The sequence below is a fragment of the Etheostoma spectabile genome, unplaced genomic scaffold (assembly GCF_008692095.1).
Source record: "Etheostoma spectabile isolate EspeVRDwgs_2016 unplaced genomic scaffold, UIUC_Espe_1.0 scaffold00018858, whole genome shotgun sequence".
Taxonomy (NCBI): Eukaryota; Metazoa; Chordata; class Actinopteri; order Perciformes; family Percidae; genus Etheostoma; species Etheostoma spectabile.
The window spans coordinates 43,228-58,116 of record NW_022604523.1 but is presented as its reverse complement, the minus strand read 5'-3'; the positions used below and the strand labels follow the sequence as shown (position 1 = coordinate 58,116).

Sequence of the window (14,889 nt, the reverse complement as noted above, 5' to 3'; positions counted from 1 at the left end):
GGAGTTGCCGTTTCGTATGACAATCCTCAATGTCCCCGCCATCAACATAAATGCCTTTGCTGTCCAAAAAGCAAAACACCTGTTGTTCCAGCATGTCCTTCTCCTCCTCGGTAGCTTCACTCGGCCTGGCAGTGGTGTATTCAGCGTCCGCGGCCACCCTGGCATAGTTCCGGTGTTTGGTTCTCAGGCTGCTGATAATCACATCGTATTGCTCGAGGTCAGCAACTCAAGTCTCCTAAAAAGCAATCTTTCAGTCCTTTTCAATGTTTTGCCTCTTTATCATTTGCATTTCACTCATCAGATCCATGATTTTCTTCTGTTGACAGTTGAAATCTCCGCCGACAAGAAGTCCAGAGATTTCTTGATCTCCTCAACCTCATCAGGTAGGATTGCATTTTTCTTAGGCGGCATATTCCCCTGGGCCTGGTGGTAGCTGGATGCACCAGAGCACCTCAGATGTCAGGGTTTCATTCTTCACCTCTAAAAAATGCCGCTTCTTAACCGGATTACGTCTGGCCATGTCATAAATAGTAGAGGCGAGGCCCCAAAACCGAGAATATATTGGGGCGTGATATTGTAATTACAATTGTTTCCAGCCACTGCATTTATCAATGTACGATCATAATTACGCTCTGATTGGTGTGATGCAAACATTTCATAAATCTCACGTGAAGCCTGTCGTAAGAGGATTTCTGCGCTCATATCTGTGCTGGATTCTACGTTAGGTTGATAAATGAGGGCCATTAGCTCTTAAGAGTTGCTTCAATACATAACTGAAGTGGACACACTAATAAGTAGCACTATGGTGCAATTTGTTTACCCTGCATAAGCTAAAGCCTTCTTCCAAGCTACAAGAAAACAAGGCGCTCTTCTGCAAAAGTACAATTGGGAGTGCTTGAGAACACTTTTGAGGTGCAGAGGGATTTTTGGCTGAGATGCTTCGGGTGTGTTTAGGTGTGAGCCCAAATAGTCGTTGAACGACAAAGACAAGACAGTGATCAAGCGGTAGAACCGGGGTATTGAAGTCCCGTCCATGCAACCGATGAATATGATCAAAACCTGTATACAGCCCAACCACTTACCAATCACATCACTGGAAAGTCAGCTTTACTACAGTGTCCTGACAGGGTAGTGGATGTTGATTTGTCAAAATGGACAGTAAACTGCCAGAACATGATTTTCCTCAAGAACATTACTTTTCATGGTGCTGTCAACCACTTTTCCAGCAGTTATATCATTATTCATTTCACCATGGAAATCAGGTTGAGGGTCAGAATCTCTTGATGCATCACCCTTTCCAAGTGTCTAATATTGTGTCACCAAAAGAGAGTTAGCAAAGGATGATTTCAATCCATTGATCTCAGGGTTGGGGGCCCAGTAAGCTTCCTCTGCAACACTCTGCTGATATTCACCCCAGATGGGACTTGAACCCACAATCCCTGGCTTAGGACACTAGTGCCTCATCCATTAGGCCACTGGGGCTTTACATGCACCAATTTCACCAGTTCAGGAGAAATACATATACAGTTCTCGAGCCATAATGAAACAGTAACCTTGACCTTTGCTCTCAAAAAACAAAATCAGTTAATCTGCAAAATGGTCATGTATGCCAAATTTAAAGTGCTTCCCTCTAGGCGTTCAGAGATATTGCATTCACAAGAATCGGATGGAGAGACATGAGGACAAAGTCACCTTGACATTGAACCTTTGACCTCCAAAATCTCATGCGAGTTCATGTGAATGTTTTTGCAAAATTATAAGAAATTCCCTCCAGGGGGTCCTGTGTTATCACATTCACAAGAATGGGAGTTGCATACGTATGTAGAGATTGTCGGACGACCCAAAAGCATAATAGTTCTAGCAACAGCTGGTGCCGAGACGTAAGAATAGACAAAAAAAGAGGTGGGGGAGACAGAGTTAATCCATAACAGAATTGAGAACTACAGACAAAAGACGTGATGGTATTCATACAAATATGTAGTAAACCTAAATATATCTATTTCTGATATACCAAAAGTTGAGCCTAGACAATCCTTGTTAGTATAATGGACAGTATCACTCTGGCTCCCATTCTACTTTTGGAGACTCTAGGAACCACAAGTAACCCTGCATTCTGGGAGTGCAGTGCTCTGGTGGGGTAACAAGGTACTATGAGCTCTTTAACACTCTGGGCCCTGAGGCCATTTTTACAGTTTAATTTCCGTCTGGATTTATTTTATAAAAAAGCTTGTAAAACATCAACCCTGTTGTCTACAGTCAAGATATGAACATCATTTTTTTTAGGACAAACTGGGTTATTAGAATATTTGGGTTGCAGTGAGGTCACTTGCACGTTAAAAATGGTTGTAGGGCCTTTAAGATAAATAAATAAATAAAACGGAACATAAATCTTCCAGATATGTATTAATATCACAGACAGATGAGTAAAACCTAAGCCATTTTCCTCTCTAAAACACTTCTCATATGTCTTGGGAGTCACACTGTGAAGAAATAATCATTATAACTTATACAGTTGACAAAATACATGCATTTTTTCAAAGAAAGTCAAGACGCTTTTGCTTTCATGACATTTACTTATTGCAATAATAACATAATAATGTCATATTTATTGATATTACACCCACAGCAATGCTACACAAGCAAATATGTGTCTAAATAGTGCACCTTTTGGCTTTCCATAGAGCCTATAGGCCTTTTTGTCCCGTCTGGCTTTCCATACAAGAGGGGTGACTTTATCTCCCATATATGGGCCTGTGTTTCTGGAAACAATGGACAGCAGAGACAGAGAGAGAGAGGGCAGAGACGGAGAAGCGAGCTAGTTGCAGAAATGAGCCAAAACGCGATGAATTTTGGACATAAAGTGGACCAATCTTGGATATAACAGTGTGGATTTAAAGCCCAAAGAGGCTGGAAGTTCCAGGCTCAATAGAAAATCCCCTGTAGAGGCTAGAAAGACCCGGAAAAGACCTCCGTAAACGCGAACTCGTCAGGATTTAAATTAACCGGAGGTAAGCTAATCGCTTGTATGGTTAAAAAATGATTAAACTATGAATCAGAGGTGCTTTTTTACTCATGGGCGAGTGTCTCGGGTAACGAGGGTTAAAATGGTTTTGCTTACCTCAGACTCTTGCAATAGGAGAAATCGGAGCTTCTCTCTCCAAGAATAGTGTCTCATTCACCAAAGAGCAGCACCACATGTGGGCGTGGCGGGCAGCATACAGTATTTGGGGGCACTGCTCTGACTTACCCGTGTAGAACGCTGCGTCGCACATTAGTGCCCTGCTAAATTAATATGTTTTTTATTTGGGGTGGCCAGTGACATTTCTAGGCCTCTGTAGAACCGCCACTAAAGGCACATCTGCAATTTGGTATAATGTGATGTGTCATTGGTTTGCTACCAACGCTAAGGATGCTTTTCATTGTCGGCAAGATTTGGACCTTTGCGGGGAGACCCCAATGATTTTCTAGTCCATCGCCTTAAACACTCGACCACAACAAACTAAAAAGTGGTGTTAAACCTGTGGCAGCCCGGCACTCCCAGAGCAAATGCCTCACTGATTTGGGCTCGCCACATCCAGGTCGAGGACAGGATGAGTGTGCTGACATGCCCCAGGAGTGCATAACGGACCTGACCGGGAGGATCTCATGAGACACCATCCATGACAAGTCCCGGAGTCTGTTTGGGAGAGCCAAATGATTCATATTGCACCAAACAGTTGAGGCCTTGCCAAAAAACAGCCCACGCACTGGACTCACTGGTTCCCGCTCTTGCACAACTGAAATCAGAGAGCGATGATATGTTGAAACATACACTTCTTGCTTTAGGTGAAAACATTAAAATATGTCAGAATAAAAGCTTAGGTTGGTGGCAGGATAAAAGACCCAGGTACTTTAAGATCAGAGGGTAAGGTCTTCAATATTCTGAGGTATGATCCTGTGGCTGCTGATAAGTGTATAGCTGTAAATCTGCTCCCTAAAAACAATAACAGGTCCGGCACACCTTTAAGGTAAGCTTAGGTAAGCAAGAGCAAGTGCAAAGGCTCGGCCAAACAACAAAGCCCACCAAAAATAGTTTTGACTCATCTGCGTTCCCCTCCAAGGAAGTCTTTAGTAAAAGGCAAAAGACTTGTGTGTTCTGAAGAGAAACCAGAGTGATTACAGCCGTCTGCTCGAGAGCAGCAGAAAACCCTAGTCGACCCAGTCCAAACCATCGTGGTAAGCCTCACTGGGTGTCCAAACTAAAATGATAAGAGGCAACTTGGTAGACTCCTTACTGATGTTTATATCTGTACTCACAATTCCCTTTTTTTTTAAACACCAGCTAATAACAAGTGTTACATGTGAAAAATCAATGTGTGAGTAATCAGGAAGCTCACACACATTGTTGCAAGGTCTACCAAATGTTTAACTTTACAACCCGTAAGCTGTTGGAACCTTGGTTGCCACAAGTTCCCAAACCTCCCCTCAAAATGTGTGTATATTAAAGATTTTCCAGCCCCAGAAATTGAACAGCAGAGTAAAGTGGCGCTACCCAGAACGTATTTGTCCACTTTCTCATCTCCTTTTCTTACCAATCAAACCCGAAGCTCCCTTCCATTTTCTGCCAATCATGAGAGACTTCATATCCATTTCTTGCCAATCAAAAAAGCGCCTCCTCTTGGCAACGCCCATCTCCATTTCCTACCAATCAAAACGCATTTTGTGCTCAATGGATGACTCATCGCGGTAGAAAATATAAATAGTTAGATTGTACTATGCATACAATACTATGATGTATTGTGATTTATATGTTATGTGTGTTTTACTCTTTGTACAGAATTAGTTTGTTGATTCTCTTATTTTCCTCCCTGGCGTAAAAACCTTTGTATAGTCAGTAATTTCTTGTGCTAAACAATATTATTTGTTACTTAAAGACATATTGTTTTGTTGGGATCAATAATGTAATAAAGTTGGCATGTATTATATTAATTGGCTTCATTTCAATATTATTCCAAATTATAGTGTACACACTGCTGAGCATATGACTTGCCTTTATACACCCTACTTCCCTGCAATGATTACTGTATGACATACTTGCTTTTAGAGAAAAGAGAACTAAAAATGCTTGGTTTTACCTTTCATACATTGTTTAAAGAAAAAGAAAATTATTTATTACTAAACAATACTTATTATAAAGACTAACTTTTAATATTGACCAAATATAGCACAATTACTAAATGTATGCAGTACTAACAACAGATATATTGTTCAAAAGTCAATCTAAACTTTATAAATTATTTGTTTAAATTGTTTCCCAACCTTACTAATATCTTATTCCTCCAAAACTTTGTTTAGTAGAACAATAAAGTTGTGGACAGTGTTATTGGATCTTCTGGCACTAGGTGGGGATCGAACCTGTGACCTTTGAATCCACATTAAACTTCCCTTATTTCCCAGAAACATTCAAATTTCAGCAATTAAATTAAAATCTGACTTAATAGAAACTATAAAATTCTTACACTATGTGTGTAATTTAGCATCTTTCTCATCTTTTCTCTCATTTCTTCTATTTTCCTCCTTTTTCCTCCTCCTTTTCCTCTTTTTCCTTCTTCCCTCCCTCTTCCCCTTTTTCCTCTTCTTCCCCCCCCCCTTACAGACTATTGTTCCCCAGCTTTGGCGCAGTTGGCAGCGTGTCAGTCTCATAATCTGAAGGTTGTGAGTTCAACCCTCACACAGGGCAAGTGTTTTAAAAACAAAAACAACACAACTGATGCTGAAAATACAGTGACAGGTGGTTGAACATGGAACGGTCCATTCAACGTGGCTGAATGGAAGTTGTGATTCTATGGTTACTTCAGAGATTTCTGACATTGAGACAACGAAAGGCATTCTTTAAGGATGGTAGCAAACTAATGACTCAACTATGACTCAATGACGCATATACCATTTTTGTTCATTAACAATATTGTGTTATCTCATAGGTACTGGAAGCCACCAGTCTCCACCAATGTATTTCTTAGCATTTATTTTCAGTCTGTGTTATAAGATTTGCAGTAAACATTGTATTGTCCAGCAGAACAGCAACAGGTGTGTTAATTTTTGACTATGATTTATACCGTAGCAGTGCAATCATTTTGCCCAGGTTTGATTTCCAGCCACTGCAGTTGCATTTACAGGTTTTGAAGCCATATACAACGTTAACATTACATGTTTTACCCAGGTTTCTTCTTTTATTCAGTGGTATTTCAATTTCCTTGCGGGAGTCATCCCAAAAGGATTAATAAAGATAAGTCTAAGTCTATCTCAGAAAAAAAGGGGATGTAGCTCAGTGGTAGAGCGCATGCTTTACATGTATGAGGACCTGGCATCTCCAGCAGGTATTATGGTAGAGTCTTTAAAAGAGCTGCAAAAGATATTACCTCCTGTGGTAATCTGACTGGTAGGGTTATAGAACGTAGTGGTAGACTAAGACCTCTTGTGACACAAACTAAGCAGTATGCTCTCTCTTTTATACCTCAGACTATCAGACAGCACAACATCACTTTAAATGTACATGTTTTACAATCTCTGTTACTGTAGTGTAGTATATTTATTGTATTACACTCCAGTTTTTATGGGTGTAACGGCGGAAATGAGCACTGTGGTTTCCATTTTTATAGATTAAATAAACTTAACATGACATTCAGCAGGTGGAGACATTTCACACCAGACACTTGCAGCAACAGAAGCTTTGTTAGACATCAACAGACTTAATGCTTATACAAAGCATAAGGAATAGCAGAGGATGGTTTCGATCCATCAACCTCTGAGTTATGGGCCCAGCACGCTTCCGCTGCGCCAAAGCTGGGGAACAATAGTCTGTAAGGGGGGGGGAAGAAGAGGAAAAAGGGGAAGAGGGAGGGAAGAAGGAAAAAGAGGAAAAGGAGGAGGAAAAAGGAGGAAAAAAGAAGAAATGAGAGAAAAGATGAGAAAGATGCTAAATTACACACATAGTGTAAGAATTTTATAGTTTCTATTAAGTCAGATTTTAATTTAATTGCTGAAATTTGAATGTTTCTGGGAAATAAGGGAAGTTTAATGTGGATTCAAAGGTCACAGGTTCGATCCCCACCTAGTGCCAGAAGATCCAATAACACTGTCCACAACTTTATTGTTCTACTAAACAAAGTTTTGGAGGAATAAGATATTAGTAAGGTTGGGAAACAATTTAAACAAATAATTTATAAAGTTTAGATTGACTTTTGAACAATATATCTGTTGTTAGTACTGCATACATTTAGTAATTGTGCTATATTTGGTCAATATTAAAAGTTAGTCTTTATAATAAGTATTGTTTAGTAATAAATAATTTTCTTTTTCTTTAAACAATGTATGAAAGGTAAAACCAAGCATTTTTAGTTCTCTTTTCTCTAAAAGCAAGTATGTCATACAGTAATCATTGCAGGGAAGTAGGGTGTATAAAGGCAAGTCATATGCTCAGCAGTGTGTACACTATAATTTGGAATAATATTGAAATGAAGCCAATTAATATAATACATGCCAACTTTATTACATTATTGATCCCAACAAAACAATATGTCTTTAAGTAACAAATAATATTGTTTAGCACAAGAAATTACTGACTATACAAAGGTTTTTACGCCAGGGAGGAAAATAAGAGAATCAACAAACTAATTCTGTACAAAGAGTAAAACACACATAACATATAAATCACAATACATCATAGTATTGTATGCATAGTACAATCTAACTATTTATATTTTCTACCGCGATGAGTCATCCATTGAGCACAAAATGCGTTTTGATTGGTAGGAAATGGAGATGGGCGTTGCCAAGAGGAGGCGCTTTTTTGATTGGCAAGAAATGGATATGAAGTCTCTCATGATTGGCAGAAAATGGAAGGGAGCTTCGGGTTTGATTGGTAAGAAAAGGAGATGAGAAAGTGGACAAATACGTTCTGGGTAGCGCCAACGAGGCTATAAAAGCATCTGAAATGATTGGGAAGATTTCGGAAAAGCTAACAATTTGGTCTTCAATCTTAATTAAAAAAATGTATGTGGAGACCTATGTACTCACACAAAGGCTAAGATCGACCCTAGATGCTTTGTCATGACCCCATGAAAAGGCCAGGACAGAAGACCGTGTGCAAAGGTTGAAGAAAACGCGAGAATACGATTATAACAAAAGAAATGATAATTCAATGATGGTGGTAGTCAGTTTAGTCAGTGGTGAATGTGTATGCATGGATGAGTGTGAGGTATGGTGTCAGCGATTAATGCTGGACAGAGTAAAATTAACAAAGATGAGCGGGAGAGGTGCTGGACTGAGAGACCTCTAGTGCCTGGCGGACACGGATTACATCTAGCAGCTCATGTTCATCTGCAAAAACTAGCAAGAAAACACACACAACTTCCGTGTAGGCTACTTCAAAATAAAAGCATTTCTTGTGACAGTCTTCAGTATTAAATAAATAAAGTTGTGTACCTTTACATTTTAAACTAAACATTTCACAACAACATTCAGTCGGGTCCGCTACAGTCTGTTGGGCTTTTTCTCTCCGTTTGAGTCGTATTTCCCTTTTTGCATATTCTTCCCTCCTCGTTACTGTCCATTAGAAGCTGCTGCTCAGTGGGTGAAACATGTGGCGCATGTGTCTTCTCAATTTTGCATCAGTAAATCTGTGATCGATACCGTGGTCTATTTGAGAAAGCCGTAAATGAGCACTTATCCCAGCTATCTACACCTGGCTCAACATAGTTCACCTTCTCATCCTGGCTCGGCAAACGTGCAACCGATTAAGCCGCGATGAGCAGATCACACTAAGTCAAGCTGCGCTTCTTCACTTATCCTGGATATCTTTATTCTACTTTTGTGCCACAGGCCCCTGATGCTCTAGGCTACGCCCAACAGTTGGTGGCAGTAGTGCAATAACACAGTAGGCTCGTTCGAGATGAGCCAGGTCTGCGCAGAATCGATCACCGGCGATCGGCGCCCGTTGCATGCCGGTTAGATTTGTGTCCGACTTGATCCCGACTTGCTCTGACGTCATGCACACGTGGGCAACGGAAATCTCACGAGAGCAAGGCGGCCGCAGTTCTGAGACGCAGGCGGCGCAGTTGCTTTTCACCAACTGCAAGAGCCAGGCGGACCAAGGCGGACCTAGAGCATGCTGGGAAACGCCGGCTTCTCAGCTGATTTAACACCTAATTGGTTAACAACATGATGACGTTTTATATAAACTTTTTATTGTTTTTGAATCGGAGGGATTTTAATTGCTAATTGTTTGATTTAAAGGCTTATTCTGTACAGAACACATGTTGTGGCTGATAGAGACTTCCTGTCCAGCCTGAAGGCAGCTGGAATCGGCTGGAAACTGTCCGACTTTACCGCAGCTTTTTGTCCCCGCCCCCCGCTGCTACCGCCTGCTCTCGTCCACTTTACAGGCGAGGCGCAGTTCATCTCGAACGAGCCTATTTGCTGGCAGTCTGAAAAACAATGTAATGATGGGGGCGGTCCCTGATATTCCCAGGTGGCATAAACGCACCAAAAGGACACCCACAGAGTCCTGGGGTGTGGTCTAATCAGCCAGTTTAACTGGAAACACCTGTGTGGGTGTTCATCTACAGATAGGAAACAGGTGTGTGTATGTTTCTCTAGACCATGGGTCTCAAACTCGCGGCCCGGGGGCCAATTGCGGCCCGCGGGATGATATTTTGTGGCCCCCTACTTGACATCAAAGTAAAGTGTTAGTGCGGCCCGCGCGTGAAAACTGAAACTGAAACTTTTTGTCATTGTGCATGTCACTTATGGGCTACCGTAGTAGTCTCCTGACAGCAGCGTAACGGTTGTAAAGCTAGCTAAGTACCCTTTGCGGCAAATGCCTGAGGTTTGACAATGTGATGTCTGTTGTTGTGAAATGCACCAACCATATCAGATCTAGGGGTTTAAAGCACCGGCAGTTCCGCGCCTTTTTCTTTGAGGAAATAGAGGGGTTTTTTTTAATACTTGATGCGGCCCAGCCAAACCCAGACTCTACTTGCAGCGGCCCCCAAGTAAATTGAGTTTGAGACCCCTGCTCTAGACGGTATATTAACTCGGCTTTGAACTAGTCCACTCAGAACCGATAACAGGACTCCTAATAGCCGCTGCAGAACAACCTGTTGCGATTGTCAAAGGTAGATTACACTGTGATATGTTTGCATGGGTTTGCTGTGATTTTGGTTTGGGTTGATTGCATGTGTTTGCTGTGTTTTCTGTTTGGGTTTATTGTGGCATGTCCTGAGTTTGTTGTATTGCATGTTTGGTTTTGTGGTGGCTTTATTTCCTTGTTTTAGATGGGTTTTCTTTATGGAGACTGGAGACCCTCCCCCCCCCCGTTTGTTGTTGTCGCTCGGACTTAACAAGCTCAGAATTACACAAGTGGACACACCTGGGCTTGAGGAGGGCAGGTGTGTGAGAACAAGGCGGTGAAAAGGGGAGAAGCTCGGCAGAAGCGAGAGAGAAGCCACGGGGAAGCAACGGGCGAGGGCAAGAGGAACTGGCGGAAGAGGAGAGCAGAGCAGAATCAAAGCAAGAGAAGTGAAGCCAAAGACACACGGAGGATAGCGGTAGCTGAGACGAGTGGACGGATGGGAGAAACTTCTACGATAGACACTCCGAGAAGGACTGAAACGCGAGAAAGCAGATAAGTAAAGGAACGTCTGCCGGCTATCCTCGGAGAGTGTGTGGCGTGAAGTACTGCTTGTGATCTTTGTTCTGAGAGCTCTCTCTCTCTCTGTTCCCTCCTAGTGCCAGCTACGGAGCAACGAAGACGCTACGCCGACCAGACGAAGAAGGACCCCGGCTTCCGGGAGTGAAACGTGGCTGCTGTTTGCGTCATTACTGCCTTGGACTGAAACGAACATTGAACCATAAACGACAAGGACATGACTCTTAGTATAGTATATGAATTTTAACCCTTCCTTGCTGTCTCTTTTTATATTTTTAGTCTTAGCCTTGTTTTAGTCTAGAATAAAGAATTACATTTAGACCAAGCTGTGTTGGTGTGTCCTATTTTGTCAGTGGGAAGATTTTAACTGCTGGTAGACCGCCTATTAGTTTTAAAAAAAGAACACTCCCCCTCCTCGCGGTGGGTTTGTGACAGAGCCATAAAAACACTACATGTCAAACTACTTGACCATTGCCTTTCTATTCACTGACTGATCACAGCCGCATTCCCTGATGGAAAATTGCTAGAACTCTGTGTTTCATGGCTCGTTAGTCTATGGGTATGATTCTCGTGTTGGGTCCGATAGGTCCCGGATGAGACCACTTTGCATAAAAGTGGAAATATGGATTGAATAATCTGGTTTATTGAGTGTGATGGAAAAGAGTGTCATTGGCGTGGCAAATTCATCACGATTTTACTATTACTTTTTACTGACAAAATAAAGTCTGTATTTTGTATCAAATGTTTCCTGTAGTCAAATGAGATCGGAAAGCTGAATCGGGCCGTGGAGCCATGAAAGCGCCCCATGACAATCTACCTGACCATAGCCTTTCAAGTCAGTAACAAATTCAAGTTGTATTTCCTTTTTACCAAACTTCAAGTTCCAATTTTGGCAAATGTAGACTGTCGTCCAATAGATGGTGGAAACTAGGCTTATCTGCTGTCACTTTTGACCGAAAAATTCAAGTTTGAATGTTGGTAAAATGTTTTGCTTCAAAAGTAGTCTTTCATCCAATATAATCAGACAGCTCAATCTGGCAGTGTTGCCATAAAAACACTACATGCCAAACAAACTACCTAACAATTGCCTTATGAGTCACTGACTGATCACATTAAGTTGATGGAAAATTGCTAATAGGCTATTATGTGGCTTGTTCTAGTGGTATGATTCTCGCTTTGGGTGTGAGAGGTCTCGGGACGAGTCCTGATGGCAGGAGCTGTTATAATCTTTATCTGTAATTTAACAGTGTTTTCCTATTTTGTGAAATTTCATTTAAACTTTTTCTGACATTTCATATTTTCTGTGACTGAATGTGGTTTTAAATCTGTTGAAGTCTGTTTAGACTGAAAGTAAAGACCCTGATGATGTCATACAAAATCAGAAAATAGAAAGCTGATTCATTCATCTGACTTGTTGAAAAACATCAATGATTGAATTGTTTTAAATGTTTTGCAATGTGGAACAATTAAATAATAAATAAAAAATTAAACGAGGCCTTGTGCTGATTATTTGTGACTTAATTTGGTGGATTTATCCTTCCTGCCGTTTCTGTGTTTAATGTTGTATATGGCTTCAAAACCTGTAAATGCAACTGCTGTGGCTAGAAATCAAACCTGGGCAAAATGCTTGCACTGCTATGATATAAATCGTAGTTGAAAAGTAACACCTGTTGCCTTTCTGCTGGACAATACAACGTTCACTGGAAATCTTAACCCAGACTGAAAATAAATGCTAAGAGATACACAGGTGGCTTCCAGTACCTATGAGATAACACAATATTGTTCATGAAGAAACATCTGCGATTTGGTTTACTTTTACGCGTCATTGGTTTGCTACCACTCTTAAAGAATGCCTCACGTTGTCAGGAGAATTCAAACCTGCGCAGGGAGACCTCAATCGATTTCTAGTCCATCGCCTTAACCACTCGGCCACAACAACCTGAAAAACACCACCATACCTTTTTGCACAAATGTTCATAAACTTTAATTGGTTAGCAGTAGTTACCAGACACGGGCAAAGTGCAAATCGTAGTGCACTGCCTGTGTCTGTAGATCCTCGTGGAGGCAGCTTGATTGATTGATATGCTCCCTTATTTGTATCATAACAGAGATCTAACATTGTGTTAAATGTATTTTTTATTTTCAAGTTTTTCAAGTTTTATATAACAAAACAGTACAGAAAAAAAGCCACAAACAACGGAGCTGCCAGGAAAATCAAGATTAAAAGCATGTCTTGGATAAATGTCATATTGCTGTTTTCTACACGTTCAGATGTCATAGCAATACAAGTTGCAATACAGTCAAGTGCACATCTCTACAGAAAAGAATCACATGTTTTTAAGATAGTCAATGAATGGTCCCCAGATGCTCAGAAAGCGGTTTTGTGTTTTAGAGTTTTGCATGCGTATCCTTTCCATCTGGATGATCCCAGTCATTTTGTTAAGCCATTTTTGAAAGCAGGGAGGAGTGGGCGACTTCCAGTCCAGAAGAATAATTTTCTTTGCGGCAACCATGCCAAGCATTAGTGCTTGTTACATCTCCTGTCCTCCTGAGAGCCTTTTCTGTGCACCCAAAGATTGCCAGCTCTGGGTCAGGGGCAATGTCCAAGTTAAACCCCAGACTGAACCACTGAAATACATCACACCATAATTGAGAATAACCAGAAAAGATGTGATAGCAAACTCTCTGCACCTCCGCATCGACCACACAGTGAAGAAAGTGACGGGTAGATTTTATGCAGCTTAAGCTTAGAATGATGTAATCGATGAACAACTTTATATTGAATCAGTTTATATCTTGCGTTGATAGAGCATGTATGGATTCTAGTCAAAGCTTCAGTCCATGTATCGTTGGACACCTCAAGCCCCAGTTAGTTAGACCAAGCTTCTTCTCTGAGATGGATGCAGAGATGGCGAACAGGGACACAAAGCGAGATATTAGGTGCCTGGAGTCAGGAGGAAGCAGCATGAGATCGTAGAATAGGCAACTTGGTGGCATGCTTTCAAAGTTTGGTAATACACCTTTAGCAAAGTAGTTGATTTGAAGATATCGAAAATGATGAGAATTTGGTAGATTAAATTGCGTTGCCAGCTGACCAAACGAGGCAAAATGTCTGCCCACATATAGGTCTCCGAGGGCAACAAGTCCCTTCTCTCTCCAGTCTGCAAACACCCTATCCGCTTGGGATGGTAGGAATGAATGGTTATGGCATATGGGGGTGTGTACAGAAGTGGTCGGCAGCTTGCAGACGCTTCTTATCTGATTCAGGATCCTAAGGGAGTTTCTCAAAATGAAGTTTTTACCAATACATTTACGAGGAAGCTCTGTTCTGGAAAAAAGCAAGGCACATAGGGAGAAGCCGCTGTGCACCGCTGTGGGTTCGATGTTGAACCACAGGGAGAGCTGTTAGGAGCCCCGCTGGGCTGACCCCGCCGCCAGTACATCAAGGCCCTAGCATTGGCTGCCCAATAGTAATTCCTGAATACTGGGAGACCAAACCCCCCCCTCCTCTGTAGACTTGCAGGTGCGCTTTAGATATGAAATGTGCCTTGTACCACCCAGATGAAAGGAAAGACAATTGAGTCCAGATTCTAAAAAAATGCTGAAGTGAGAAAGATTGGCAGATTCTGAAATAAGTACAAAAACCTAGGGAGAGCCACCATCTTGATTGCATTGATACGCCCCACCATGGACAGTGGCAGACTTCTCCACTTCTCTATGTCACCTTTTAGCTTCATGATCATCTCAGCAAAATTAAGTTTAAATAATTGCTTGGGGTCCCGGGGTATTTTGAGCCCTAGATAGGTGAAATGGTCTTTCACCAGTGTAAATGGCAGTGTGTCAAGGAATTGTGGGTCTAAACTGTCTGATAGGGGCATGAATTCACTCTTTCCCCAGTTGATTGTGTAGCCGGAGAGTTTGCCAAATGAATTAATGAAGTCGAGCAGAGGGGACGCCTCTGGGTCTGAGAGATATAGTAATGTATCATCTGCATAAAGACCCACCCGGCTTTCCACCTTGCCTATCTTAATGCTGCTGATGCCAGGATGGCTCCTGATCCCTATCGCAAGGGACTCCAGGGCCACATCGAAGAGCAGGGGCCACAGCGGGTTACACTGTATGACTCCGCGGTGCAGCCCAAAGGGCCCAGATCTGTCACCATTGGTAAGGATGGAGGATTTTGGGCAGAGGTATAACATTTT

The 14,889-nt window shown here is 41.7% G+C and overlaps 1 non-coding gene across 1 annotated transcript; it reads right to left on the bottom strand.

Moving 5' to 3' along the window:
• Positions 1 to 4,038: 4,038 nt before the first annotated feature.
• Positions 4,039 to 4,155, bottom strand: LOC116682865 (U5 spliceosomal RNA). Its single transcript, XR_004330496.1, has one exon. It is a non-coding gene; the product is annotated as a U5 spliceosomal RNA (small nuclear RNA).
• Positions 4,156 to 14,889: the final 10,734 nt, after the last annotated feature.